Genomic DNA, 26,002 nt, shown 5'->3' with positions numbered 1-26,002 from the left:
AATGGATTTTACATGTGGATGTATCATATCCATTTCTATCATAGTGAATGCAGTGGATATTAGACCTTTCTCCTTGATGGTGGATAATCCCCCCCCCCCCCCCCACTCACCCCCACCACCTTTGTTATTCTTTCTTTCATGTTCTCTTCTACCACCTCTTCCTATATGAGAATCTCATGATTGATTCTTCTCTTTATGTGCAAGGAATATTACTTCTTCAAGGGACTAAGAATTTGTCTTCCCCTTCCCAAAATTTTTCTCTCGTCCTACAAGCTTCTCCACAAGAGTGTCAAAAGTAATTTCATTTAGTTGGGAACTAGCTTGTAAGGATTCAATATAGTGAGAATAGGTGGGATAGAGGGCCTTAAAAAGGCTATGATAGGGATGTCCACATTAAATCCAATGGCTTCGACAACATGCATGATCGCTCTAATCTTTGACGCTAGGGCCAAGGGGTCATTGTCCTTCAACTATAGGTTGAAGATATTGATCATCAACTGAACTACTTCCAATTCTGAGTGTTATTCATATAAATCTTTCAAATTCTTCGATGCGTCATAAGCATTTCTCTGATAGTTCCAAGTCATGGAGCATAGGACAAGAAGAATGTGACTAGCGCGCGAGGAAAATGTTGATTAGAGAAACAAATGCAAGAATGGAGGGAAGAAAATTCTGGCAAGAACAAAAGACCTACAAATCAATGCCTCTAGAAACTAGGAGACTTACAAAGCGCAAGAAAAATGCCAAATTTCAAACAGTGAAAATGAGTGTGGTGTTATACAAACGATGCCAATGAAAGAAATAGCTTAGGTCTACTCTGTTTAAGTTGCATCACGTGAATAGATGAGGAATAGTTATGTTCTCACACCTCCATTGCAATAGACAAAGAGTAGTTATGATACCACAAGGGCAATATACAAGGAGTAGTTATGACTCAACCATCGTAATAGATGAGGAGTATTTCTAACACCGCCATTATAACTAGTAAGAGATGAGTTCTAAGGAGGATTAGTAATGTCTCTTGAATGTTATAGTAGGGAATAAACTCAAAATGTTCACTGAAAGAGCATGGAGCCATGCTCTAAAACTCATAATTGATAGGGTGTCATTTTAGGCAAGAAGATGAGAGAATTGAGGAGATAAGTTGGATCTGAAACTATGTTAGGCCAGGAAGGTAACTCCCAATTATACGCATTGCATTAATGAGAGCATCATTATATACATGAAGAGGGGTGACCTTTGGGATTCAAATTCTAAGGTCTCTTCCCATTCTAACTATTCAAATTTATCTATTTACATATTTACACATTTTCACCTAATACTTGAGGATTAGGTGTATAACATAGGTTATAAACTTCTTTTCAATCAATTCTATCTACCTCCATGACTCTATAGAGATATTACACCTCACATCTATATAAAATAGTAGGCACGATGAGAGTCCTAAAGAGTATTTTTTTCTTTCTTTATTTCTAATCTCATATCCAAAGATCCGTTGACTTAAAATTGTTCTCAAGTCCATAATAATCTTTCCATCCTCCATTTATCCTTTTCTCAATGCTATAAGTTCAATTGAGCCTGTGGTAGATATTGATCTCAGGATATTTGTATTAATGAACTTCCTCCAAGTTTTTGTTGTCATATATGAAGGCACTTAAGTGATCTTTCTGGCTTTAATTATCATGACTTTCACTTTGTCAATATTAACATTCATACCCACCTTAGAGAAAAAATATTGGAGCATTCTTAGATGTTTATTAGGATTGTAATGAGTCCTCACCAAGTGAACAATATCATCATCATAAAGAATAAGAGTGATGACTATACCAGTGAGAGTTGGACTATACCAATGAGAGTGAGCCAACACAACATGCTTCTTCCAAACATTGTTGTAACTTATTAATGTATATGCCAAAAGGGATACAGGAGAAGGGACACCCTTGTTTGACTCTGATATTGTAGCTAATTTATTCCAACTAGCCCCCAATGGCCCTAAACTTGGTAATAACATTCTCATACAACCTTTTCACAACAAACCTCAATTGAAGAGGATCCTTAATCTCTTTTGGTGGTTTGTCCTAGGAACAATGTCAAAAGATTTTGTAAAGTCAACAAAAAAACAAATGAGATGGTTTTATTATTGTGACACTCCTCCATAATGATATAAAGAGTAGATAAGTTGTCCATTGTAGAATGATATCTCTTGAAATAGAATTGGCCTTTAGCTCATTGCTCATGGCTTTTCAACTATATGCTAATTTTATTTTCCAAGATAATTCCATACAACTTGGATAAAATGGGGCTAATCATAATGATCCTACAATTAGAGGGAATGATTTGTACAATGAGGCTCTACATCCAAAGCTTTGGTAAGCCTTGATTCACTACCAAATTGAAGAGCATGTGTATGTGAGGGATGAAGATAGGCCTCCTATTTTAGAAAATTTAGCTTAGTAGCCTCCAACACCCTTAGCTTCCCCAGTTGTGAACTAGTTAACCCCAAACTCTATGTCTTCTAGAGAAAATATTTCATCCCCTACAAGGAATATTTGAAATGGTGTCCATGGTATTAGGGGATTCATAAAGATTTTAAGGTAGGAATTCAATTCTTCAAGATAATCATATTATTTTTTTAGTTTTACAAATTAGAATTTTCCTCCACAACTTCCTAAGGTCATATTTAGATATGTGCAACAACTGCTCTTACTTTCTATTTATATAGTACCTTTTATTCATTTTAACAAGAGATTTGTATGCATTTATCTCATTAAGCTTTGAAGATTCATTAGAAGAATCACTAATTGTCTTTCTATCAATTTTACAATCATTATCATACCAAGGGTTGGTCATTATATTATTTATTTTACGTGACACCTTGATCATAGAGAATGTGTTAATGGAAGTAGAGAGAGTTGTAGTAAAATAATGATAGAGGTCTTCAATATTGTCCTTATAAATTAAGAGGTTAAAATACCTGTTTAAATCATCTAAGAGACCAATTTAATTTTATGAAAAAGGAAGTGCCTTTGATTCTCAATATTCTCTTGCATGGGGCTTTTGGTTGTGACAAAGTTTAGAGTTAAGGTTAAAATTATATGATCGATGTTAGGTTCATGGTCATTTATCAAGTCAAAATTTACTATTTGGTTGGAAACATGAATATCATATACCATTGATCCGAATTGGATCATTATATATTTTTGTCATCCATATCAATGTATTTGGAGTAGAAAAATAGGAGGAATCAGCTCGCGGCACTGTTTTTACCGGCGAGACCCAGTTTGGCGAAACAGGGTCTGAAACCTTCTGGGACCGTTTTGAGACATCAAACAACGTTTTTTGAGGGTAAAGCTTTGTCTCTTAAGTGCACACATTTTCATGTTATTCTACACAAAGAAAGATTTCCAATGACACAAGAATCGCGCCAATCGGAGTTTGTATGCAAAAGTTATGCCACTCAGAAATTGACCTTCCTATTTTAACATCTATAGTTCATGAGGATGTCACGTCAGCCCCTATTATTCATGGAAAAGGGGCTAGCCATGTGTTTGTGACGTAAAATACTTTAGAAGAATCTATTTTGTAACTCTAGTTAAGAGTTGATGTAGTCAAACTTAACCACTAGTAGGTTATGAGCTGTGTTATAACCAAGCCACTAGGGGGAAGAGGCATTCCATTCTTTCGAGAGCATTATGTTCCCTAGTTAAGCAAAGATAGCCAGGAGACATGGGAGGTAGAGCATACAGAGAGGATCTGTGCACTGTAGTAGCCCACGAGCCACAGACATTACTTCTTTGTATCTCCAGCCATATTTCCAGACAGAGAAAGAGAGCGAAACGACCTCACCTTCCAGCTGGGTTTTCTCCCAAATTGGTTTCCCAGAGAGAATATCTCGTGTATTATGTGTGTGTGAGATTATTTTTTCGTTCTCTACTTTTCTGTTTGATTTAATTTTACATGCATGCACTAATTACAGTTAATTTTACAGATCTAGAAATTAAATAAAACTGTAATAGCGTAGAATCTCATATTTTTAATATAATATTATCAGATCTGTTGTGATGAAATATCCAGTGGAATATCCACAGAATTTTACGGATCAACCACATAATCCATAATACTATGATTGTGCCCATGAATATAAGTCATTTGGTTGGAGTTTGACCAATCAACCATCTTATTGGAAATTATTAGGTCTTGAGAAATACAAAGCTTGACTAGCTTGATACTAAATAAATTTTCAATCGGGTCTTCAAAGTTTCTTTTATATCCACTAGCTAAAATAAGGTCCTCATCTAACCATAAAGGACTAGTGTTGGTCATTACTTAGAAGAATAGCTTGGTTAGTTGTAGTTCTAATATTAAAGTCTACTAACAAAAGGATATTACCTTCATTCCTCAAAACCATGAAGATCTCATTCTATGGTATTATAAGGGAAATGTTTATCTAGATTGTGTTTTTATTATAAAAGGTAAAATTAATAGGCAGAAAATAACAAATCTTTGTTGATTTTCTAGTGTTATTTTAGGCTAACAAAATTTTATGCAATTGATAATTACTTCCAATTATATATGATATTATTTTAGCACGATCCAGACTATCATTAAGAAATTACACATAACAAAATTCAATTATAAATGCAACAGAATAATAAAGATCACAAGTAATAAATCCATGCACAATAGGCACCAAAAAAATTTCCCTCGGAAACCCAAACTCAAGAGAAAACCTAGTAATCTTTTCTCAAAAGATATTGTTCAATTCAACAAGAGTACAAGTTGATAATCTCAAGTCAAACTTGATGAACCTAGACCAAAGAATCAACATAGGTCAACCCTAGTCAAATAGGTTGAAATCCAACCTCCTGGAACTGCCTAGAAATCTCGGTCAAATTGAGTCAAATAGGTAAAAATTTGGCCTCCTACAGCTTCATAGAAACTTAGTCAACTCTGCCCAAAATTCAGTGAACTTTGCCCAAAAAACTCGGTCAACTCTGCGTAGAAAAAGTTTGGCCAACTTTTCCCAAAAGAATTGGTCAAACAACAGCTAGAAAACTCAGTCAAACAGTGGCAGAATAGACTCGATCAACACAAGTCAAACATACATCATAAATACTCAATTAATGTTGCTCAATGATGGTCAAACATAGATCTTCTTCTTTCTCTCCTTTGCAAGTATGAACAGAATAACAAATGATTTGTTGTTTTGAATGAATGAATGAAAGTGGAGTCACACTTGGATTTATATTATATCAATTGGAGTGACTTTTGACAAAAAGCCACACCCCTTCACTTGTTAATCTAGCGTGTCATGTGGGGTCTACATGTGCTCCAAAATTTATAATTTAACTTTAATTTTTTTTCTTTCTTTCAAGGGCTGACATATTTAGTTGGGGAATACCTCCCACAGCTACCCAAAAAATCAACACTCCTTCTTAGATAGGGAGGTATGAACAACTTGAGGGGGCCTAATGGTTAACAGCATGTGTTTCCTCCTAAGAGGTTACAGGTTCAAAACTAGAGGGGGTTAGAGTATGTATGCCTTTTAAGACTTAGTAGTCAAATCGCTACGCGAACGTGGGTCCCTTGTCCCACAAACAAGGGGGTCTCATACACCAATTTGGTGTCTAGCTTGGTCGTGACCTTAAAATTGGATGATAATAATAATAATAATAATAACACTAAAATGGTCATTATGATATCTAACCTTGAAATATGAGAAAAGTTTGATTATAGGTCTACACATGGCTTTTGAGAGTAACCTTTTGCTATAAATCTACACGTGTACATCTCAACTAATACATCCACTTTATGCTTTGTTTTATAAACCCACTTGAATACTATGACATCATTGCTTTGACATAGATCACCCAGTTCCCATGTTTCACTTTGCTCTCTTCAATCAATTTCTAAATTCCACTGCTTCACATCAAATTGTGTTCTTCATTGCGTCTTCATAACAACTTGGTTTTATTTGAATATGAGGAACTAGAGAAAAATTCATAATATCATCTCTATTGTTAGTCTTTTGATAAAAAATAATTGAGACCTTTTATCTTTCTTGAAGGACTTGGACTTGGATTTGACGATGAACTTGCACTTGAGCTTAACAAAGTCATTTTTAAAGGCAAAGCCTAACAAAAACTTGAACTTAGAGTTGCTTCTTTAATTTGTGGGAAGAGAAGGGATGTCATTTTGTGATGACTCTACCTCACAATTGTTGGTTTTTCTTATAAAAAAATATTCAAAGAACAATTCTCCCCCTTCATCATAATACTACTAAAATTCACTTTTTGTTGTTAGGAATGATGATCTTAAAGTATTTATATCTAGACATAGTCTTTTTTTAGGATCATTAATTAGAAGAATAAATATAATCTAGAAGTACATGGACAAAAGTCATCTTCATGTGACTATGTGATAAGATGTCCATATTAAGTTTCACTTAGGCAACAAGAATAAAGAGCTCATTTAAACTTTCTCCTTCTCATGTGAGTTTGACTCAGTTTGTAGCTTTTGTATCCATAAGGTAATATTCTCTCTTGTTAATAAAATTGTGTTCCATAACACTTTGATATCATGGTGCTATCAAAACTTGCTATGATGTAGATGTTGAAGAGGAAACTCCATTGCTAAAGATCTTGTCATACTAACTAGTTATGGACAACAAATTGTTGACCCCAATAAAAATGTTCCCAGGACTACAAACAACATTGTCCTTTCCTTAATTTTCTATTTTGCAACTTTCACACCCCTGCTCCCCACCCTTATGTCACTAGACTCATTAGAAAGCATCGGTCTTATAATTTTCCTCCATCTACTTGGTGTTGTATTGGATCCTTTGATGTTAAGTTTCACCTTTGCGTGAAAATCCTTCCATTTAAGTTCCTCCAAATAAACCAATTGGAATTCATAAACTCAACTTCAAATCCCACAACTAATATTCATTTCAAATCTTTGATAATCTACTAACCTTGCGAAATCTATACATCTAAAGTTCAAACTATAACTCAAATCCCATGAAAACATTCCAATAATTCAAAAGGTGCAAAAAAAAGCTTCAAAAATGTTAGACAACTAATCCTCAGTGTTAATGATAGGGTTAGTTTGGGTAGTTATTGGAGTCCAAGAATACCCGAGAACTAATTCAATTGTTTCCTATATGTATTTATAGGTACATCATGTACATAATTATTTGAGATAAATTAATATACAGTTTATTTAGTTTCTAGTCTTGTGTGTTTTACAGTGGTATCAGAGCGGGTTGTTTCACTCTGTTGATTGAATTGAGCCATTAGTTTTTGTGGCTTGAGCTTGTGAGTATGATTTCTTGTTGATAAGAAATATCCATGTGGTGAGAGGTGGTTGATATCGAACGGTCAGCGCTGACAATCTGTGAAGGGAATATTGTGTTTTCTTACGATGGAAAAGTTAAAAGGGTTGCAAAGTTATTACTTCGGGTGGACCATGTCTCAAGCCACCAGGAGAAGTCACCTTCTTGAGCACGTTGCCATTGCAAGAATTCGAGCAGGTAACTTGCTACTACTGTTGTTGATTTGGTATTATGATGCTTCTAATTTTTAATGTAATGTTTCCAAAAGAAATGACGAGGGGTGACTTAAAAACGATTGTTCCAAAATTTGTATTTGCATTTGGGATTCTACAAGCATAAAATTGAAAGGGGTATTATAGTTTTACTTGATAAACTGCCCATTGTCTACTGCACTTTTAGCATCGTGGTGTGTGAACAATGGATTGAAGACGGTGAAATTGCTTTCGAAAGTTCACATATAGATACTTTACCCTCGCCTCCAAGAGAATACTATGCTTTTTTGCATTGTCCACCTTCACTAATGTTGCATTTTCCCATACGACGCTATCAATGACAACCCTCAGCGTATTCATTCGTATTACAAGCTTCTCATATTCATTTTTCATGTCCAAAGAAGAACTCCAGTGCATTTATGACAGAAAACCTGTGAAGAATTTGATAATTTGGTCTTCTGTCAAAGCCTCCCCGGAATTGTATTCCGTGCCATTCGTTGCATAATTTGCACTGATTTATTTACCATCTAGCCTCTATCTTCTATTTAATTTGTGGATATGTCACTTTATGATCATATGCATACTGTTAATGAAAAAGTGTTTTTAAACAAATGAAAGTAGACCTGTGATATTGGAATTGAGTGTTGCCAGAAAAGCCTTCGAGATCAAAATCTGAGATGAGGTCACACAGAGCGTGAAAAAATACTAGAAAAGGAAATACTAGAGAAGGTCGAATGGCTGTGGAGAATGTACATAAAGTTGTGTCATTGCAAGACCGTAGTTGAACAACCAAGAAAAGAGTTTAAAGATTTAGAAATTTTGTTGAACAACGTGGAGTATAGAAGTTGGGCCCAAAGTGAAAGCCATGATGTGGAGGACTGCATGATGTTGAACCAATGAGCGGGCGTCAAAGCGTTCGGAAGTCATTCAGAAGTCGTGAGGCATTGTCATGTGATATTTGGATTTGACCTGACTGTGTCGTGTGAATTCCGATTTTTTGAAGAGTACACTGCTTCCCATGAATTTGGCAAGCTTAGCCAAGTCGATAAACTGTCCAGTTGGCCTGTCTACAGACGAGATTGAGAATTTCGTGGAGTGCAGCGTGTGAGAATGCAGTAGTTGTCTCTGTGAGTTGTTTAGTCAATTGAATGGTGCAACTATGAAGTCTAAGTGATTGGCTAGTTTTTTTCAGAGAAGATTAAAAAGTGGCGTGGTAAGGTTCTTTTATTTGTTTACCTTCAATTTATTTCGTTCACTTTGAAATAAATATATGAAGTGACCACACTATAAGGTTGATACATAATTGAATTTTTGAATGGTCCATTTGTCGAAGCGGCTGGTTTTCAATGTTTGTCATCATATTTATAAAAATAAATAAAATAAAAAATATAGTGTAAAATAACAACCGTGCGGATTGTCATTACCTCGAAAGGTCAACAATCAACCACCAGAATTTTCTTGAAGAAGATGAAGTTCCTTCGATTGAAGTTCCCTGGTTAGCAAAGTCAGAGCTCATGCTACATTTCGATAAAAAAAACGCAGAAATGTGAGAGGTCTCCAGTTCGAAGAATAGCGAGAAAAAGAGGGTATGATTTTTCTTTAATAACAGGCAAGCATGGTCAGAATCATTTTAATTTTTTAATATTTTTTTATAAAGGTTAAAGAACGAGAGGATGTTATTCGGTTATCAGTTAGTGGAATTTTTCAATTTAATAATTTATAAAGACTTCTATGTGTCAAAGGTTGGTGGCGTATTTTAAAGGCTTAAAGGTTAATCAAACATGTTGGAGGCTTTTTCCATATAAGTGCCATCTTTATCATTTATTATTATGTTATAGACGAGTTCATTTTCGGTTCAACCTGACACTTGGTTAAATTATTGTAAAGTTCAACCTGACACTTGGTTAAATTATTGTAAATTCATTGGGTGCATTATTGGTGCTCGCTAACACTTCTTTTTTCAAGGTTGATTGTTGGATAAAATGACCAAACTCTATGATTTGCTACAGGTATTGAACAATTTATTGTCATAACTATTTATAACAATGTCTAAGTCAGCAATGACACACTCTTTGACATCCAATCATGTTTGCAAAACACGAAAAGAAAAATTGAATTCTTGGAGCTAGAGTCCTAGTTTTAGCAAGATGAAATGCATGAATTACAAAAGAAGAATTATGAACATTTTCTTGTTCAGAACAACAATTTGTTTGAACTTGATCATCAGTCAAAGAATGATCAGAGTAATGAAGTGATTTCAAGAACAAATTTGGGTACAATGGAAAAGCGTGTTCAGGAAAGTTTATGCGAGAGTCATTTGTATACAGAGGTGAAGCTTATTGTTATTAACACTTTTATGAGACCATGGTAAGAAATTACACACAATAAACATAGAACTGGTTTGGGTTACAACAAGGATATTATGGATGTATCTTTTCACATTCCAGATCTTACTAAACCTATATAATTCCGAAGTGATGGATTTTTGGATGGTGTTGTTCCACAGAACAAGTTGATAGATGCCAACAGTGTAACAAAGTTGGACATGTGGAAGATCGGTGTTTTAATCTTCACCTGTGTGAGCATTGTAGAAAGTGAAATCATCATATAATAGATGTTCCAAAAAGAAGACTACTACAATAGAGAAGCTAAATTTCGGATATATTGCTTCTTGGGATTGGAAAAAAACAACCAAGAAGATTTACAAGTCATACCGAAGGATATGTTCGAGAGTGATGACCAACCTTGCAATGATGAAAAATACTTCTCACCCTGTATCCAACAAGGGGGGAATTGTTGATGGTCTGCTACAGGTTCAAGTTCCAGATGTCAAGTGAGCCTAAGTCAGAGTTGAGTTGATTGAACACTTCCATATTTGGAATTGGTCGAGGAACTATTGTGATAGTTCCAGAGTTTGTGGTCATCTTAAAACCACATTTTTGGTTGTTTTGAGAATTTCTATAAAGGTTCCAGAGTTTGTGTTGGTTGATACTTTGAGTTATCCCATATTGGTTTGTGGTCATTCTTAAAAACGATTTCCAAGAGACATTTAGCTCTTGTCTGAGATGCATTTTTTTTTGCATTTTGAGCTCTCATTCTTGGACTTTTGTACATCCCTTCAGATTAAGGGGGGAATGTTAGACAATTAATCCTCAAGATTAATGATAGAATTAAATTGAGTAGTTATTGGAGTCCAAAAAACTTAAGAACTAATTCAACTATTTCTTATTTTTATTTATATGCACATTCTATACATAATTCTTTGAGATCATTTAATATACATTTTATTTAATTTCCAATATAATATATTTTATAGAAAAATTCAAATTATATAAAAAATAATAATATTAAAAAAAACAACACTAAATCATAAAAAAATATCCTTTGGCCAACTACATCAATGCCAAAATGGTGAAAGAAATTTCAGCTTTTATTCAACCCTGTAGAGTTGAAATAAGCCCAACCACGTCCATGCTTTTAAAATTTAATTAAAACACATTTTTAAAATATGAATTTTTTAATTTGTAATATTTTTAAATAACATATAAAGAAAATGCATAAAAAATATTTTATATTTTAGATAATTGGTTTATTAAAAAGATTTAAATACTTTAATTATATATATATATATACAAGGGGGATTCCATAGTTATATGGTATTTTTAAAATATGAAATTTTTATTTATAATTTTTTTTTTAACATAAAACATATTTTATATTTTTAAATGGTTGAGAAGTGAATTATTTAGTAAATGATTTAATTTTATATATAAAAGAAAGTGCCATTCGAGAGTTATATGATTTAAATATTAAAATAATATTTTATTTTTACAGTATTATTATATTTTTTATAAATAAATTTAAATATTAAAATTTAAATATTGGATGAATATTATATGTTGAAATATTTGATTATGTGTTGATAAATGTGATGAATTATGTGTTAATTAATGTAATTAGCGTCTTATTATTAAACAATAAAAACATAATCAAAATCTATAACAAAACAATAACATAAAAAATAATCATAAAACATAGAAACATAATCAACATCAATAACAAAATAGTATTTAACAAAAATAATAACATAAATGCCACATGATTTATTGATAAAAAAAAAATTACATAATTTAATTTAGCTTTAAAATATTTCACATAATTAATTAATTAAATTCAAATTACATGAATTTGAAATATTCTCAATATAAATATACATAAAGATGTTTTCTATTTCACTATCACAAAAATATAATTAAATAAATTTTATTACATAGATTTAAAATTTTAAAATACAAAATTATTATTAACACATAATAAATTTGATACCTTTAAATAAATCAAACCATGTAATATAGAATACTTTAAACCATGTAATATAGAATACTAACCTATAGTTACATCAAATTTAAAATATTAACATATAATTCCATCAAAATTCCAAATTGTTTCAATAATATTGTGTGCCAAAAAGTAGTCCTTCAGAGATTAATTACAATATCGACAATTATGCACTCTTAATATCTTCAGCCTTCTAAAATTCCCAAACACTATGGTTTCAAAAAAGTGTATAGTGACGAAGGGAACATTTCAGTGGAAAATGTCATGTTCAGGGCTGTAGTTTTTATAAGCATTTTTTTTTTGGCTTATTGTTGTGGAGAAAAAGAAATGTATTATTTTTAACATCTACGAAATTAAAGATAGTTTATAGTATAGATTGCTGTATCACATTTCAGTTTTTTGATATATTTTTCGTTAAATAAATTATCCTAAAAGCTCACTACTAGAATATATACATAACTTTCCATGTTATCTCTGAAGGCTTTACATTCTAAAATGAAAACTTTCCATGTTATTTTTGAAGGCCTTACATTCTAAAATGAAATGTGTTTCTATACCAACAACTTTTCTAGAAGAGAAAAAAATACGTACTCTTTCTTCCCACACTTTTTTTGCCCTTTGAGAATTAGTCTTTCACTGAGCAATAAGAATTTTGGCTCTCAAATAATAAGAATTTTGGCTCTCAAATAAATATTGGCCCATTTTTTTGTTGATGATTATGATTGGAATTAAACTCTTCAATATAGTATTTTTTTCTTTCTCCCTAGCTCCTTATCCCAAGTACGCTTGTGGAACTTATCCATAACAAAAGTTGTGTTTCTATCTATTTACTATTTATGGGAAAAAGCTTTTATATCTTTACTATTTGTGTCACACATGTTCAAGCAATTACCCCATTTACTAAGCCATAATTTTTTCGTGATTGCTTCAATGGGAGCAACCCTCATTTCACTTAACAAGATATCATAAGAACCACGCTTGTAATTTTGAACTTGTTTGTAATCAAACGTTTCTGAATTTTCTCAATTTGTTTCCATTGCATGTACCACTAGCCCACAATTCACAATCGTAGAGAATCATTGGAATCACTAAAAGCCTAAAAAGAGTTTGAGTGGTCTTCCAGTCTCATAACTCTCTCTACACCTATTTTGAAAAGCATAAAATGCTTTCCAACCCCCCAAAGTTCTTTTCTTTCTACAACCCTCCCAACTTAGATTTTTGTTGATTTTTGTTGTCCCAACTTAAATTTTTGTTGAAGTCAATTCTGAGGTATTTGTAATCTGCAACTTATTCAAAAGTGTCGTCTTCAAAGTAGAACTTATGTTGGTTATGTTTTCTTTTGTTACAAAAAACCACTACCTTCATTTTGCTAATATTGACTTGCATCCCCACCCTTCTACAAAAATGCTCAAGTGAAAGTAAGTGCTCTTGCAAACTAAGAGCAGATTTAAGAATCAAAATAAAGTCATTCGCATACAAAAGAAGCCTTATAACAAACTCGCCCAAATGGACACCATCACCCCCTTGCAAATTTAGCCACTCTTCAAGCTTGTCAATATATAAAACAAAAAGAGTAGGAGACAAAGGGCAACCTTGCTTGACCACGATATCACTTTTAAACTTTTAGAGATGCCTGTTAAAATTCTAATTTTGATGTTCACCTCCTCATACATCCTATTTAGAGCTCCTCTAAAATCCCGAGGAACCCCATGTTTCTCCATTCTATGTCAAATACTTCTGTGAAATAAACAAAGCAACTAAAGACTGCTTCTACCCGTTTCCCTGATTTTATTTTCTAGCATGCTTCCAAATAACTTTGCCAAAAAAATTATCATATTTGTTTACTTTGCATGTAACACCAGGTCACAGTGATTAGATTTCAATGGAAGACTCAAAACGCCCCTTACCGATTGTGATTTTGTTACCAACCCCAATATACCATATTGGAAAACAAAAAACACCTGAATTTTGAGATAAAACGCTTATTTGAAATGCCCCATTCAAATCTCAAGTAATGAGCGAGGGCCTTATCTTATATGTCTACTCGAAAATGGAAAATAATGAAGTGATTCACCAGAATCTCTGTTATCCGGATCACTCTGGTCCAAGTTTAGACGGTAACTGCTTCGTAACGGGGATTCGCTATTTAGAAACCCTGGATCGTCATGGCTAGGGTTTGGAAATATCTGGTTTAGCTATTTTGAAACCCTAAAAATATATCCGCTTTTGGGTTATGTATGATTTCATTTCTGGCTGGCCTCTTCTCGAGTCCGTGGTATTATGGGTTTCCTTCCTAATGTGGGGCCGTACATCAAAAAAATCCTTCTTACCTCCGATCTTTAGGGCCGCCAAATCGTAAGTCTGGGCAGCTTCATCCACGAAATTTAAGGTACCGCACCAAACCCTACCGCCCTTTCTTGTGATTCCCCACTTTCCCATGGATCACCTATTTAAAACACGACATAAGATAAAACCAATTATATGGACTGAACTAACAGAAATTTTAAAGACAATGTTGAGCTTGCTCCGCTGAAAGAGGCTTGAAACATTTGGTACATATTCAGCTGCTCTCTTCTTTACTACTAACTCGAGTCGAAGTCGAGAAACTCATCATCGATATCGGCATTGAACGGCTCCGGTGCGGCAGCACCATCAAGGAACTTGTCAAAATGGGGCAGTATTACTCAGACTGGAGAACTGGAGTGTGATGAGTATGAGGAATTATTCTGGTCATTAAAAGTGGTCTGAATTTACTTTAAAAAGTTTCAAAATTTTTTGTAATAACAGTGTTTGAATCATATTTTTGATGGTGGAAATAAATTCAGCACTATCAAAAATTTCTGGAACCCAAAATTTTGAAATTTGATAACTATAATTTAGATTTACAAAAATCTCTACCAAATTTACCAAAAAATTACAGAAATTTCCATAATTTTCCAAACAAAAAATAATCACAAAAATCTCTACCAAATTTACCAAAAATTACGGAAATTTCCATAATTTTCCAAACAAAAAAATAATCTGATTAAATTACAGCATAAAAGTAAAATTTGTCAAACAAAAAATAACGGCTCCTCCACAAATTCTTCCCCACAACGAAGACAAGTGTTGCCTCCCTCCAGGGTTCGAACTCGCAACCATATCTCAAAACGTTCAGTATCTCTGTGCACTGCCTACTGGTAGAACTGCAGGAAACGACCCTCATATCTGCAGCACCAACTACGAAGAAAATCCAAAAAGCAAACGAAAAAGAAGGTAGATTGATATGGATATGCCCAACATAAGGAAAGGAGACGATTTCACTGTAATCATTTCGATTCAGGGTTATTTTTAAAATGAAGTTTTTGAGATCAATTACTGTATTTTACTAAAATGAAATGTACTAGAGTGAGATCAATTACTAAATTTTAATTTTATTCATCAAATTTCGGAATCTAATTAAATTTAATACAATCTGCAATTAATTAATTGAGAACAATAATCAATGAAGCAGACGAAGTGCTCAACGGTCCCTACTAAAGATTTGATTATGAGTTGAGTTTTCATCATCATTTTGGAATTCATATTCAGAAAAGTAACTTTATATGTAGCATTTGTTTTAAATTATTTTGTTTCATAATAGTTTTAATATAATTTATAATTAGTAATTGTTTTTAAAAGTGTAAAGATATACTAAAAATATAAAAAAATTGGAAAGATCATTTTGAATAAAGCTCATTGCTGAATGCATACACCTACACTTTCTTAAGTTTGCTCTGTTTTTTTGTCCAAAAATTTTTGGAAAAAGTAAGAACCCCTTCCCTCTCCATTGGGATCTATTTATGTCCAAGAAAGGGAACCAAGAATCATAACCACTTAACTTTCTAGTAGTTAGACAAATTAGTTCATCATCTTTCTTCATAATTTCTAAACACATTTGTCTAATTATCAAAATGTATATTTACATACATATATAAATATAATATATTCATAAATAGTTTATTTTCTCTATAACAATTAATTTAAAATTATATATTAATTTAAATTTAAAGATATGATCAAATAAAAGTAATTAGTATTATGTCGATTTCAACTTAATTCAACAAAACATGTAAACTTATTATGAAATTTTTAGTTGAATCCCGTTAATCCATATTGAAGAGAGAAACTTAGTGATTAATATAGTAGCTAGCCTAACCGACATAAACAAGACCACATTCCACTAATAACCCAATAATGATATTACACTTCCCATTAAAAACTCACATCTCACATCTCATCAATCACCATGGTGCTAGTACCATCAGGATTCACATCGTTGTAATTCCAAATCCTCTTATTACAATATTGTTCCATTCTATCATTGCAGGCCTGGCACCTACGACTCAACCCAACAATGCAACCCACTCCTACATGTTCTCCCACTTTGAATTTCTTCACATCATTACCAATCTCTGTTACAATTCCCACCACTTCATGCCTGCATGCCACAAAAAAAAACTCACATAACTGGTACAGAGAACCTTCACGTATATTAATGGTGATATCATATGATCTTAAAACAATATACATATGCATACCCAACGACCATTAGGTAATGAGAAATGCCATAGTCATTTCGAAGTTGATGCAAATCTGTGTAGCATATTCCGCAGTAAATGACCTTTATCACCACATCTTCAGGGCCTGTGTTTCTGCTAAAGCCAAAGGATCAACTATTCATTTAAATTCAATGAAGTAAGTAAATAATTTGACATTTACCAAATTCCTTTTTGGTGGAAATTTTGTTTCAGAATATCAATATGAAAAGCTTCAACTCAAACTTTATTATAAAAATGTGTTTCCTCAGATATTTTCAATCAAAAAATTGAATTCTTTAACCTATTAACTCACTTCCAAATAGACTCTTGCAGTGTTGCGGGGGAGCGCCCCCCCCCCCTTCGAACCCGCTCCCGAAGCGCGCTCCGGGCGGGAGCGGCTCGGGAGCGGGTCGGGAGCGCGCTCCCAAAATCGCTCCCGGACGGGAGCGATTTTCGGGAGCGCGCGCCCTTAAAAAAATTTACGCTCCCTGCTCTGATAGGGAGCGTTTCAGGGAGCGATCGCTCCCGAGCTCCCGGAGCGTTTTTTAATGCCCGGGAGCGATCGCTCCCCGATCGCTCCCTAATCGCTCCCGGGCATTAAAAAACGCTCCGGGAGCGATTTTTAACCGGCCGGGAGCGGTTCGGCGGAAAAAAATTCCGCCGGACCCGAAAAATTAAAAAAATTTAGCTAATTTTTTTTGTTTTATAAGCCCAATGGGCCAAAAACTTGTCATTACAACTTTGTTGAGCAAGTGATTGAGAGCTTGAGCAAGAGATTGAGAGCTGGAGCAAGAGCTGAGGAGCAAGGAGCCAGAGCTGAGGAGCGAGGAGCAAGTGCCAAGGAGCGAGGAGCAAGCTTGCAGAGGTATGTAACTTAATCATTTAGTTAGTTTAGCTGGTTAGGTAGTTAATTTGGTTAGTTTCATTTACCTGTTTGAGTTTAAAGATCATTAATTTAAATTAAATTAATAAATTAAATGAATTAATCCCAATAAACTAAATTAATTTGCAGATTCAAGACTCAAACCCTACAAACATCAAACACGATGGACCTGAGCATTTTTATTGGCATTTTCCTCTTCCTGGTCCCCTTTCTGGTTATTATGGTGGTGGAGAGTAGGAAACGGAGGGGGCCTGACCCTGAAGAGGTGGATGAAGAAGCCGGAGGAAGTCAAATAGGTGAAAACCCCAGTGAGGAGGATGTGGAGGGTGAACATGAGGGTGAAAAAACTAAACAAGACCAAACTCCATTGTGGAAATATGTTCAGAGGCCTGAAACAGGGAGAGGGGGTGGAACCACTAAATTTCATTGCCCCCATTGCAACACTGATTTCACAGGCTCATACACCCGTTTGAGAAGACACCTTTGCGGGAAAAGGGCATGGGATGGAGAGAAACAAATAGGAATCAGAACTTGCAACGGGGTGTCAACAGTTGATAGAGCCAAATACATAAAGGAAGAGGAGGACGCCCAATACAAAGCAAAAAGATCAAGGGGTTTCTTTGAACCAAGCTCACAAAGAACTCCTTCAGCATCCTCCCAAGGCAGTGGATATGGACATGGAGGCTCAGGGTCATCATCTTTACGCCGTAGAAGCATATCAGATTTCCTTGATGAGGGGTGTAGGAATGATGTGGATTCAAAAATTTACAGGTTCCTCTATGCAAATGGGATACCATTCAATGTTCTACGCTCACCTTATTGGCACGAAATGGTTTCTGCCATAAATGATGCCCCTAAAGGATACAAGAGCCCTGGGTATGACAAGGCAAGAACAGTTGGCCTTGATCATGAAAAAGCAAAAATATCACATTCTTTGAATAAAATGACAAGTTCTTGGACTGACAATGGGGTGTCCATTGTATCTGATGGATGGACAAATGTAAAAGGCAAGCCATTGATAAGTGTTCTTGCTGTGTCCCGAAGTGGTCCCATTTTTCTAGCTGCACATGATTACTCAGACAAGTTCAAGACCGCTATCAACATTGCAGAAGCATTGCTTGAAAGAATTGAGCGTATTGGCCCATACAATGTCATCCAAGTCATCACTGATAATGCTCCTAATTGTAAGGCAGCGGGAGCAATTATTGAGGATAGATACCCGAACATATTTTGGTCTGGATGTTTGGTTCACACATTGAACCTTCTGTTGCATGATATTGTCAAAAACAAAAATGAACAATACCAATGGATTGGGGATTTGTACAAGAGAGGAAAAAAAATGATAAAATTTATTACAAAACATAGCAATACCCATGGCCTTTTCCGCAGTCACTCGAGATTGGAGTTGCTGAAGATTGCGAGGACTAGATTTGGTAGCTATTACCTCACCTTCAGGCGCCTTTTGAAGGTAAGAGAGGGTTTAGCTAGCATGGTATCAAGTCCAAATTGGCAGGTGTTAAAGGAAAGGGCTACAAATGTAGCTGACATTGCAGGTTTTGATACGGTGGAGGAGGCCGCTCTTGATGGGCAGTTTTGGACAGCTGTGAGACAGGTATTGGATTTCACCAAGCCAATTTATAACATGATTCGGTTTGCAGATACAGACAAACCGGTGATTGGCGAGGTGTATGAGCAAATGGATACCATGTTGGGGGAAATAAAAGACATTGTTAATAACAGAGATCCCGACTTGTACAATCTGATTCACGATTGTGTGTGTGAACGGTGGAAAAAGCTTAACCTTCCACTACATTGCTTGGCGTATATCCTTACGCCAAAATACTACTCAGATTCTTGGTTGGGCAAACCTGCAGCAGGGGGTGGTGTTAGGACCAAACCCCATTTAGATCGAGAGGTAACTAAAGGATATCTGGATGCATTAGAAAAGTTGGTGCCTGACAGGGAGGAATGTGCAGCTGTGCGCCTTGAAATAGGCAGATACTTCACTGGCAGTGGTTTGTATGGTAACTTCCATGCAATGGACGACAAAGATAAATTTGATTCTCTCACATGGTGGGAAACATATGGCGGCGACGGACTTTTGCGAAAATTGGCATTGAAAGTTCTTGCACAGGTTGTAAATTCTTCTTCTGCAGAGAGGTGTTGGAGCACCTACAGTTATATACATAATGTGAAAAGAAACAGGCTCAACGAAAACCGAGCAGAAAGCTTGGTTTATGTGCACTACAATTTGAGGTTGTTGAGCCATTACTGTGATCGGGCCAATGAAGATCCCACATATAAAATTTGGGACAGTCACCCTGAGGACGACAATTTAGAGGATGGCATTGTACATATGGAAGAACTAGAAGATGAGCTTGTACGGGATGAAGCTGAAGCAGCTGCAGCAGCCATGCCACCTCCACCTCCACCATCCAGTAGCAGTTCTCGGGGCCCGAGTCTTGTTCCATTGCTGTCGCCACCTCCATCGACACCCTCGCGTGGAGGCTCTAGTTCTGGTCGTCGGTCTGGGAGGGAGACTCCTAGAAGACCGCCAAGACCTACTTATACTCCTGGAGACTCTCGTGGCAAGGGCCACTTGTAGATTTACAGTTTACTTGTCTTTTTTAGTTTCTATTAGACTTGTCACTTTAGTTTTCATAACTGTTCAGTGTTGAGTTTTGAGTCCTTGACTCTTGACTCTTGACTCTTTCATATCATTATGACATTATGATATTTTTTGTAAACATTATATCACTGTGACAATGAAAATTTGAAGTTTGAAGTTGGGCCTTGGCAATTATAACTCATTGGTAATGATTGTGAATTATGAATATGATGCTTTGTGAAAGACTAAAGTTGTTTCATTTCATCTCATTATTCATGTTTCATTTTATAAATTTTTAACATTTCATATCATGTTAACAGTTAGAAGTTAGGACTTAGAAATATCTTCGATATTACTTCTTGTAATGGTTAAACTTGGCTTACAAGTACAACTTGTTACTTTGGTGATCAATGATGATAAATGTTATTGAATTGAATGTTATTTTAATTTATTATTTTACTAAGGTTGATGACGATTATAATTTCTAGATGATTGATGTGATATGGTTCAATGATCAATTTATGTTTTTTTATGTTTTTTATGTCTATTTCATCATTCTACATGTTTTTGTTGACATATATGTATCAAAAATTAAAAAATATAAAAAATATATATATTTTTAAAAAATCGCTCCGGGATTCGCTCCCAAACCGGGAGCTTCTGAAAATGGTCGCTCCCGCTCCCGCTTCCGCTCCCGCTCCCCGCTCCCGCTCCCGCTCCCAAGTAACACTGGACTCTTGGCATTCATATACTGCAGATGTCCTCCAGCTGTATAAGTGAAATGACTGTTTTCTGAGATATTTGTACTCAAGAAATTGAATGCGTTAACTTATTAACTCACTTTCAAATAAATTTTTGACATTCATAGACTGCAGATGTCCTCTAGCTATATAACTGAAATTCATGATTAATGATAAACTCAATGTTACTGAAATTAAACTATTTTCTTTTATAATCAAGTAAACTTTCTTGAATCCTATTTTTTATGGTAATGGTTCTTTCTGGCTCTTTCATACTGTTTTTTATTTTTATTTTATTTTTTGCATAACGGAGGTGGGATGTAAGAATATGGGGATGGGAGAATCAAATCTTGGAAAATCTTCTCGACCTATTTCTGGTTAGTGGACATTACCTCTTCATGCGAGGAATTCCAATTATTTGACTGGTTTTTGCACGCTGCTTCTGAAAGCTCATTCATGTTTTACGCTCTCTTTATATATTCATAACAGTTGGTACCCCCATTAGTAGATCAGAGAGCTCAAGGAATTCTTAGTGAATAATAGCCCGATGCAAATGGTCTCCTTTCTCTCTAGTTATACCCGTACCCTATCGTAATATCTATCTAAAGCAACCTCTTTGGATTTCAATGTAAGTTTCATACTTCGTTAATAAAGAGACTCTTTGGATTTCAATGTAAGTTTCATACTTCGTTAATAAGGAGACTCTTTGGATTTCGATGTAAGTTTAATGCTTTCATTGTGTTTTTCCGGTAACTCCGCTGCTGACATCCAAATGTAAGGTATCAATGAAGAGCCTACACCAAACTAAGTTTCTCCATGGCTTATTTTAACGTAAAATTGGAATGAATTAATATGGGAAGACTATCCTAAAAAAAAAAATCTGGGGGAGGCCACATCGCTGGATCCAATGGGTTTGACTCTTCGGAAGGCAATGCACAAAATCGAGTTTTTTTTATTTATGGAATCAAGATTTGGTGACGTGACGACAACTGGGCTTGACAATTTCGATTATATTTTATCTTCAATTATGTGGCCAATGGTATCTAATAGAAATAGTGAATTGTGCAATGTGTTGATAATGGCGTCTCATAGAAATTCTGACGCATAGGGTAGGTGACCAACAACAAATAGAAATCCTGGACCCTGACCCTACGGTGGCCACCCGATCCTATAACTTGGGGATATCCCTACCTCTGGATTCAAATCGATTCTAACTCGGGGCATGTTTTTTCATTTTAATAGGTGAAAGCAGCCGTCCCCGTGGGCAGGTGACGTAAATGTATACGAATGTGGACAGATTTCACATTTAACAGAGTGCATAGGTCAAAAAGAACACCTTCAGTGTAATTAATTAATTAATTAATAAAGCATAAAGCATACGAAGTACCTAACTGTCCCTACTAAAAATTTGATTACGAGTTTGAGGTTTCAACATCATTCAAGAATTCATATTCCGAAGAGTAACCTCATTAGTTGCATTTGTTTTAAATTCTATTGCCTCGTGGTACTTTTAGAATGGGAGAAAGATACACAGATACATGCCTCTTCAGCTAGTAAATCAGTTATGGGATTCCATCGTTAATCCCATCGTTATCAGATAAATAGCCCGGGTAAAGGCTATGTCAAGGCGAATTTCCGTGAGATTTGGGGTTTTAGCAAAAGAAAATGACCGCCAACTTCCTTTTAAGAAAAATAAAAAAATATGGTCATACACATATATTTGGCGTTTACCCGACAAGATTTCGGTTCCTGTGCACACTAAACACAAGGGGTTGGAATTTTGATGTCAGTGGTCTCAGGAAAAAGGTATTATTGCGGCGCGTAGTTTAACCAGGTGGAGGAGTTGCTCGGAAATTTATGGAGGGAGGAGTTGCCTGGAAATTTATGGAAATTCCGGTTATATTTAGAGAAAATCTGGTAAGGATTTTTGTAAATCCAAGTTATAGTTATTAAACTTCAAAATTTTAGGTGTCCTAGACGTTTTTGATGGTGCTGAATCCATTTCCACCATTAAAAACACTATTCAAACACTGCCTCTACAAGATTTTTTGAAAATTTTTTGCCCGGATTCTGACCATTTTTGACCATCCGGACAATTCTTCAGCCTGGTTAGACGACTCCTTATTGCAGCAACCATGGTCAGAGCAAAGTATTATTGCATTATTGCAGTCCTAGTGCTATTATTTCTGAAAGTATCGATACTTCTAAGCCGTGGGCTTTTTTTGATAGTGACCTTATCAACAATGGTCAGAACAGTGGAGTAGGGTTAATCTTATTCCTTTCTCTCGACTACAGTTTCAAAATGAAAATTCAAAATGGGGTTGGGAACTTTTGGCCTGCAAAAACTTGCTTCTATTTTCCAAAAGAACTGTGGCATTCAGTTACAGGGACTAATTGTCATTTATTAACTGGCTTAGTACTGTAGATCAAGCTTATTATTGATACCTTCATATTGTTTTCATGCTCACATATTTACATGGAAAGGAATCATGCTACCTTCATATTGTTTTCATGTTCACATATTATGGACGGGAATCAATGCCATTTATTAAGTGGATTAATACTGTAGATCAAGCTTATTATTGGTACCTTCATATTATTGTCATGCTCACATATTTACATGAAAAGGAATCATGCTACCTTCATATTGTTTTCATGCTCACATATTTACATGAAAAGGAATCATGCAGCAGACGGCTAGTCAAAAGAAAGTCTCCTTTTAAAAAATAATCTTTGGGCTATAATTGAACAGATTAACCACCAATCATATGAATATTTTCAGTCCTTTCAGGAATCCAATCCCTGCACCAAATGCAAATTGAGACTGTTTACACATGGATCCACATATATGTATTTTATCTCTTTTGGCTTTGTTTACAGCTCTTGTTTTAGCTGTCAGTGTTTAGCTGACATTCATGGACAATCCTGTCATTTTGCAAGCATAAGGACAACTATGTATTTGTCTGATATTTATTGTTATTACTTGCTCTCAGCGGTGTAGCAAACTACTGGATTGGGACGGCTATGCACTTTTCTGTTACTCTGCTAGTCCAACATGTGATGTGACCATTAAAAAACATAATATTTATAAACAAGTACACGATAGATGCTGCTTTCTGTAAAATGGTTAACTGTATCATGAGTAGAAAGATTTCCTCTTGACAGAATTATAAGAAAAACCATGAAACTTGATTATTTTTGTGACACATTTTTTCATTCAGGGAAGACTTGAACCTGAAACCTGAGAGACCAATGTCTCAGCTCACAAAAGTGAACAATATAAAAAAAAAAACCAAAACAAAATCAAAATCCTTGCCATTGTAGGACACATCAATCATCCGTATAAATTTCTACAGTAATAAACAGAGCTAAGTAGATCACATTTCCTCTAAATGCCGGAAGCAGAGCATTAAGCATAAGACTGAAAACAGGCCATTTCTTGCGCTTGTCAACTTCTCCATATTCAGAGCTAATATTGCAACTTGCTACCTAGTATGATGAGGCAAAATCCCAAGATTTTATTCTCAGAAACTGTACATACAAATATATGCATGCTGTGTTATGGAGGGCATCCACTGACCCGGTATGACGTCACAGTCGCCGAGCAGTGACCCTGAGTGCGCACACTGCCTTCAAGCCCTTCATCCGACTCTGAAAAGAAAGAGCTTTGCTTACATTCAGAGGAAAACAGCTTATCTGCTCAATCTTTACAAAACCCTTACGACGATTCATTAATTCATAATCTCATACACTAATAACAATAATTACCAACATTGCATAACAATAATTACCGATTTGGCTTTGCTCAGAGTCCGTCGAACACTCCCTTTCAAAGGTGCAAACATGGAGATAAACATGTTCTTCTTTACACCCCCACGCTAGTGCAGAAGGCTCGCCAAATTATTACTCCCTGTCTGTAATTTCCCACCCTTAGCAGTCTTTTCTTCTTTCTTCTCCATGTCGGCAGCTGGGGAATGCTCAGAGACAAAGAGACCAGAGAGCGCAGATCGAGATCAAGCGGGATTCCTCTTTTATCAGCCAACGATTAATAATGGAACAGAAGATGCAGGTTAACAGTGAAGGCCCCTGCTTATATCTGCATTGTACAATTTCGTTTGTACATCGAATTTTCAACATCATTGCAGTAGCGTGACTTTTGGTACATATCTTTGTCGATTTAAAATTTGAGCATAGGTGAAAAATCATTATTAAGTTTGTATAATTTAAATGTTCTGATAATTTTTAAATATTAAATTTATTTTTATATTAAAAATTATAATTATCACACCAAATCAATTCACGAATATGCCAATAATAACTATATTTCCATATTAAAATACCCCATAAAAACAACTATCAGCCTAACAAATATTGAAATAAATAATCAACGAGGGAAAATACCCTCTCAAATTACACCACGTAGATCAAAATCCGGAGTCGGAAGTGCACATACAGCGGACGAATCTCTGAATCTCTTCAATATGACGGGTAAATTTATATGTCAAATGATTTCATAAAATTAAAAATATATTTTGTATTGAATGATGTAAAAAATATTTTGTACTAAGTATATGAAATTTAAGTTATTTATGTATTTTTAAAAATTGTAGGAAATACATTTTTATTTATTAAAAAACATAAAATTATATATATATATATATAATTAAAGTATTTTAAAATTTATTTTTAGAATAATGGTGATTATTAACATTAATTATGATCTAATTTGTAAAAAAGATTACTAGCAATTTTTTAACATTTTATTTCTCTGTTCAAAAAATATTTAGAAAAGGGTTCCAAGATTATCATAGTTTTGTTGACTTGAAATGTCAAGAAGGTTGGTGGTCTGACAAATATTTTAAATTTGGATTTGATGTAGGTATAATATGGACAATCTAAGAGGGAGTATTTTCCTTCTTCAACCCTCTTAGCAAAGGTGATAAGACTCTTTCATCATGTGGTGTGTTGGAAACTGGCCAATGCCCAGTTTCACTATAAAGCTCATGAGAGCTTCTTATTATTTTAGCTATGTTTATTTTCTTCTTTACACTAGTTATGTTATGCAACCAGCGCACAAAATAGAAGAAAAGATAGATCAACGACTTCAAAATCAGCCTCTTTGAAGGGGAAACCTCCTTTACATTACACAAATGAATAATTCTTGGATGATACAAATGACAAGACCTCCTTTCTATATATAGGAGTTCAAGGGGTCCCAATATAATTAGAGCCTACATAACAATAATATTGTAGGGGCACAACAATAACAATAGTGGGCTTCTATGGGGCACAATAATAACAACATGGCGACTACATGGGCACAACAATA

General features: G+C 34.8%; 1 protein-coding gene across 1 annotated transcript in view; it reads right to left on the bottom strand.

The window, feature by feature from the left end:
• The window catches only part of LOC149188646 (putative cinnamyl alcohol dehydrogenase 7/8), a 53,616-nt gene extending 28,912 nt beyond the window's left edge, over window positions 1-24,704 (bottom strand). Inside the window, exon 1 of the transcript XR_016256300.1 lies at window positions 24,465-24,704. The gene's annotated coding sequence lies outside the window, so the exon portion shown is untranslated. The remainder of the gene's footprint in view (window positions 1-24,464) is intronic.
• Between the last annotated feature and the right edge of the window lie 1,298 nt (window positions 24,705-26,002).

This window comes from Pinus tabuliformis, chromosome 3_1 (assembly GCF_031772625.1).
Source record: "Pinus tabuliformis cultivar Carrire ecotype Pingquan chromosome 3_1, CPIR1, whole genome shotgun sequence".
Taxonomy (NCBI): domain Eukaryota; kingdom Viridiplantae; phylum Streptophyta; class Pinopsida; order Pinales; family Pinaceae; genus Pinus; species Pinus tabuliformis.
The sequence above is the reverse complement of the archived record's forward strand: the minus strand, read 5'-3'. Positions and strand labels throughout refer to the sequence as shown.